Source organism: Chlorocebus sabaeus, chromosome 20 (assembly GCF_047675955.1).
Source record: "Chlorocebus sabaeus isolate Y175 chromosome 20, mChlSab1.0.hap1, whole genome shotgun sequence".
Lineage (NCBI taxonomy): Eukaryota > Metazoa > Chordata > Mammalia > Primates > Cercopithecidae > Chlorocebus > Chlorocebus sabaeus.
In genome coordinates this window covers 59,867,798-59,874,258 of record NC_132923.1, presented here as the reverse complement: position 1 = coordinate 59,874,258, position 6,461 = coordinate 59,867,798, and the positions used below count along the sequence as shown (strand labels likewise).

The window sequence follows — 6,461 nt, the reverse complement described above, 5'->3', positions numbered from 1 at the left end:
GTGAACTGCTCATTTTTAAATTGTGATTTTTATCTTATTTAAAATTGCTTTGTAGAGGTTTACTTTATATTATACCTATACACTTCATGTCTATCATGTATTGCAAATATTTTCCCAATTTGTTATTTGTCTTTTGATTTACTATGTCCTTTTACTCTACAGAAGTTTTTAAATTACGTATATATTTTAACACCTTCAAATAACACCTAATACATAATTTCATATCTGGCTTTTGCATTTTTAATATTGTATTGCTTTTGTTTTTCCTTGTTATTCAGAGTTCTAAAAAGTATTTTAATGATATATAAAATATATTTTAGGAATGTACCATTATTTTCTTAACATTGGCTATATTTATATTTTTTTCATTTCTCAACACTAATAGTGCTGTATTGGAGGATAGTGAGGTGATGAAGAGAGAGAAAGAGAGAGAGAAGTAGCTGTGATTCAAAACTCTAATAAGAAGAGACAAAAGCAAAGTGAGACTGTTTCCTTTATCACTATTGGGAAAGGGACAAAGATTTAGCAAAGGCCCGATTTTGATATCTTGAAAAAAATGATGAGAGGCATGTTAAGAAAAAGTAGCCCTAGGGGAAAATAAATAATTCTTTCTTCTGAGTGGCAGAGGACTATAACACATTTAATTTGTGTGTTTTAGTAGACTTATAATTTTAATTAAGCCTCTGGGTTTTGTCTTTGTGCTTGTCCTTTTTGTTTTAATGGGACATGAGGTCTTTTCTTTTTTTCCTTATCTGTAGGATCCCCAATGACCTCTATTGCGTTTTGTTACTCTTGGCAACAATAAAATGTATCTATTCTCTTTAGGCTTGTCTAATAAGTGGCATTATTGCATTATTCAAGCATTTAAATTTGATTGATGAGTTTATCCATAAGGTTGTTCATAAATCTGTTAAAGTCATTTATTTTTGATTCTGATATAATTGTGCATGCCATTATTAATGCTGCTTTCCGGAAGAGTAACCATATGTTGTAGGGCCTAATTTCGGGTTCAAAATGGAAAGTGGTGATCTTCTCAATGTGTGATTTATTGGAGGAAAATGGAGCTTGATGGGGACAATCTGGGAGTACATGGTTGGGAGGGAACCCCCAAATAGACCTCATGTTACTTTGCTGTTACTCAACAGTTTGCATTGTGTGACTTCCAGCGCCAGTCAGGGTGAAATATAGTTCCATATTTTACTACCACCTCTATTGTTTCTCTCTATTTTCTCTACTAAGACCAGGAAACAGAACATAAAGGTCGACAGCTTTATCCTAATCTGAATTGTTTTGAATACTGCGCTTGTATTTTCATCCTTCATTGATTTTTAAAGCCATGTGCTGTATTATAGCCATATTCATTACGGTGTGCTGCACCAAAATTATGCTTTTGGAAGTGTCGCTTTTAATAAAAGGAAACACTTGTGATTATTTGGGCCGTATCAGCTGTGTCACATCAAGTCCTTAATATATGTAATTCAGTAGGGGTTCTTTTCCCAATTTCATAGCAATAAAGGTAGCATATTGGCTCCATTGCCTTACTTAGGTTTCAGAGTTGTTTTGAAATATTAAGGATTTTGATTTTAGTTTCTATGCCATTTCATTTACATCAGATGAGTGAGTCCACCCCAAAAAATGAGTTGGGTACATATTTGGACAGCTACAATAAGTGAGAAGGCTGCCTTATTTTGCAAATGGGCATGTCTACTCCTGCCTAACCTCATCATCTGTCAACTTTGCTCTTTAGAATGTGGTTTCTTGCCACCCTCACTCTACTATCCCCGCCCTCTGCCCGAAGCTGATTAATCACTCCCAAGGCTGTTTAGGTTCTCTTCCATACCTACGCTGTAATGTTAAAGTATCTGTTTCCGTCATGTGCACCTTAAGTTCAAGATCTGGGCCTGTCATCTGCATTTCCTTCAGGGCTTGGTGCTCACCATAGGCTCCAGCACAAGGTAACATTTAATGGATTCAATTGAGTGAGCCCAACGTCACCATCTTAACATATTGAGCCATTAATACATGCAATTGATTGTTAAAATACCAAGTCCAGCTTCCTTCAAGCCTTCCTTTCTTTCAAAAATATTTGTTGAATACTTGCTGTTTTGTGGATGCTGTTTTGGCACAGAGAACATAGTGGAGAGATGATAGAAATAACCCCTGGCTTCAGGGAGTTGCAATCTCATGAAATAATTCATTGGTTTTGTTTCTCCAATTCATATCCTTTCAAGTTTCAGGTTGAGAAAACAAATCAAATATCCCCTTAAACTGAAATACTGCATCTGGATGGCCAGGTGCAGTGACTCGCATCTCTGGTCCCAGCATTTTGAGAGGCCAAGGCAGGAGGATGGTTTGAGCCTAGAAGTTGGAGACCAATTGGCCAAGACCATGAGACTTATCACTATAAAAAAATAAAAAATAGATAGGCACTGTGTTGCATGGCTGTAATCCCATCTACTTGGGAGGCTTAGACAGGAGGCTCCCTTGAGCCAAGGAGTTTGAGGCTGCAGTGAGCTATGATCATGCCATTGCACTCCAGCCTGGGCAATAAAGTGAGACCCCATCTCTAAGAACTAAAAAAAAAAAAAAAAACCTGCATCTGGAGCTTTGCTACTGAGAGCATAGTGTAGCAGAGATGCATGGTAGAGAGCTATGCTGTGCATTACAGTAGCTGCTAGCCACATGTGGCTATTAACACGGCAATGTGCTAGGTCTGAATTAAGAGGTGCTGTCACTGTAAAATACATAACAGGTCTTGAAGATTTATATATTAAAAACTGTTCATCATCTCAATAATTTGTAGATTGATTATATGTAGAAATAATATTTTTGTAGTTTGGATTTAATAAGGTATTATTAAAAGTGGGGCCAGGAGTGGGGGCTCACACCTGTAATCCCAGCACTTTGGGAGGTTGAGGTGGAAGACTCACTTGAACCCAGAAGTTCAAGACCAGCCTAGGCAACATAATGATACCTCATCTCTACAAAAAATAAAAAATAAAAATTAAAAAATTAATTACTGCAGGTTCTTTTCATATTTTTGTGGGATTACAAGATGAATTTTAAAAAGTAGATGTAGCTTGTGTTTGTGGCTTGAACTATTTTGCTATTCAAAAGTCCAAGTCTAGAGTGAGGCACAGCATAGATTGGAAGCACATTGCTTCACTTCAAATCCTGATCCTTCCCCCTACTCATTTTGTGGTCTCTGGTAATTTATTAAATGTGTCTTTTATTATTTGTCTTATCATCTTGTAAAATCAAGATAGTGATAGTACCTAACTCAAAGTATTGTTATGAGGATAATTTATATGTCTAAATCATTTAGAACAGTATCTGGCATAGAGTGCATAGTCTTTAAACGTTTGTTGAATAAGTAAATAAACCCACTGGTCATGTGCACCTTCACCCCAGTATGAAGAATTATCAAAGAAGTAATGCAGCTTTTAAATAGCAGTTTTGTGAATAACCTGTATTTTTCTAGAAGCAATAGTAGCAATTTTAGACTGACATGGTGAACATTTTTTATGGTTTATTAGTTTAATTCCCTTCTCCCCACTTTCTTCTCCCCCTAGAACAGGTGGAAGGAAAAAAGCAAAACTCAAATAAATTAATTACATTACTCTCTAGTAGACTCTTTGGGAGAATGATTCTGAAATGGATGGCAAATCCAGAATTTTTTTCTTTGCATTATGGCAGTTTCCTGTTACATCATGTAGGGTACCTTGAAAGAAATCTAATATATGAAAATCAAGCTTCTACGTTAGGGAGTGGATTCTTTGGATCCATTGTAGAGCATTGTCAGCAACTATCCAGACACCTCCATGTATTCAAGTATTCATTAACTAGAGAAGAGACACTATGAAGTCAATCAAAATTTAAAATATTTATGACGCCTATATATAAAGGGAAGATATATTGGTTGTGGCAGAGATACTCTTAAAATGGCCTCCAATCCTTGTCTCCTGGTGTTCACACCCTTGTGTGGGACGTTCCTCTTGCGAGTAGGCAGGACATGTAACTTGCATAACCAGTACAATATGGCAAACGGGATGGAATGTTCATGATGACACATATGCAATAACATGACATAAGATGGTAGCACCCATGCTTCTGGAGTTTCTCCTTTGCTTGATGGCTTTCAGAAAGTATGAAGCCCTGCTGGGGGACCTGCATAGCAGGAGACTTCTGGCAGCTTCTAGTGGCTGAATGTGGTCTCTGCCAACAGCCAACAAAACACTGCCAAGAACTAAGTTCTCCTAACAACTGGATTAAGCTTATAAGTGAATCCTTCCCCAGTCAAACCTCTGATGAGACCACACCCTGCCAACACCTTCATTTCAGCCTTGTGAGACCCTATCAGAGGACTAGGTATAGCAGTGCCAAACTCCTGGCCCACAATAAATATGTGTTCTTTTAAACTGCTAGTTCGTGGTATTATTGTTATTCATCAATAAATAACTAATACACTGGGCATTTTTACTTGCCCAAATTTAGCCTCCAAGCATATTTTATGGCAAAAGAAAGATATATGCATTGAAATTATTGGGTGATTGTTCCTTTTCTTCTTTTTACTAGCATCGGAGGGATTTAAGTGTATGATACTTAGCAATAGAATCAGTCACTATATTTATAATATTTCACAGCATTTAAAACAGTATACACACAAAAGACTTTAGATTGGCAGATGACAATTCAGTTATTCATATGTTGGTCTGATATAACTATGTTGTTAGTAATGTATGAGACACATATATTTGGGTTTCTGAAGACAGATATGAACTGAAGATAATTTTTTCAAGTTATTAGCATCTTCCAGATGGTAGTTGGAATACTGAAATGGATTAAATCACCTGATCATCTGTAGATATTAAAGAAGGCTAAGGAAGAGTCCCCAAAGTAACAGCATTTAAGGATCATGCAGAAAAAGAATCAGCAAAAGAAAAAACAAACCAGGAAGGTAAGGAAGATTTAGGAGAGTGATGTCAGAGATGGAAAGAGTTTCAAGATGAAGAAAATACCAAAAAGGAGAAGCAAAAATGAGACCGGAGTTAACTGAATTTAGGAATTAGGAAGTGACTATTGACTTTAGCAGGGTGGAGTGGAAGTTGGATTTTAGTGAATCACTAAGTTAGGAACAAAGAAATAGAGGTAAAATATTCACTTAGGTAATAACTAAAAGGAGGCATTGAACTAAGGAAAGAGTTGTCCTTAAATGATGCAAGAGATGTTTATGTCTGTTGGCCTTGACAAGTTACTAAAAGAGGTTATCATATGGGAAAGGAAAGGAGTAATTGTTAAAGTGAGTTCCGGGGGTTTGAGAGGGAATATGCTGAGTGGCGTCATAAAGAATTAGCCTGAGATGGAACAGAATACATCTTTCTCTGACTAGAGGGGAGGAAACTAGCCTACATGGGGAAGTAGATGAGTTACAGGTGTGGGGGATAAGTCAGAGAATGCACATGTCTTCAATTTTCTTATTTGCTGAGAGTAACTGTCATAGGGTTGAGTAGGGCTTTCAGTAAGCATGTAAGTAGGTAAAACTGCTGATGGCAATTAGAGGGAAAGCTCACTAAACACAAATGAGAGTCTTGCTAAGTGGAAATGAACTTCTAAGAGGCATTGAGAATTTCACCAAATCTGAAAGTAATATCATTATGAAATCTCCCTTGGAATTAAAGGTGAAGGGATTTTGGTTTATGTCCAGCGAAGTGAGATAACTGAACTTGGGAAGTACCTTGCATCCCCACTTCCAAGCTGTTGCCAAGGCCATCCTTCTTGCACACAAGCAGACTATGCTCATGCTTCTTGGCTGACAAACTAGGCTTGTGTTGTATTTTACCTTAGCATAGTTAGAGGAAGAAAAAAATTAGGATTAGGTCTTCAGATTTGAAGTAACAAATTCCATATGTAGGAGATGCTCTTTGCAATGGGGTGTGGCATGCCCACTTTCTTCACTAGAGGGTGTATTGCTGTTTTGCTCTCTTCTTCCTATTGGAAATATATTTTCAGTCACCATCCCTGTTTTCCCCCAATTTAAGTGAAACAGGTAAGAGCCATCCCTCATCGTTCTCTCAGACTGGTTCTTTTGAAAACTGCACACATTATAATTCTTAGGGGTAACTTTTTTTAAAGAAGAATCTAAGACTGTAAAACTGGAATTGTTGTCCATTTAATTTCGTGAATGGAATCCTGAAATTTTGTGTCTAGGGAAATGTTCTATAAAAAAGGCATCCTCTATATCTAGATGATCTGTGTATGGGTGGAGCTTTGGCAATGGTTACTACAAGAGTCAACATTCAGATCTTCTGAAATTATTACGGCAGTTCATTCTTTCACTTCGTGTAATGATCAAATACCTGCTATCTGCCTGGTGCTATTCTAGGCTCCAGATAAGGACCCCTGCTTTAGGGAGCTAACAGTGTTGTATGCACGCAATGGGGGAAAGGAACGAGAGTGAACCT

General features: G+C 37.2%; 1 protein-coding gene across 2 annotated transcripts in view; it reads left to right on the top strand.

The window, feature by feature from the left end:
• The window catches only part of ST6GALNAC5 (ST6 N-acetylgalactosaminide alpha-2,6-sialyltransferase 5), a 185,696-nt gene that overhangs the window by 52,275 nt on the left and 126,960 nt on the right, over positions 1-6,461 (top strand). The gene's annotated exons all lie outside the window — the stretch shown is intronic.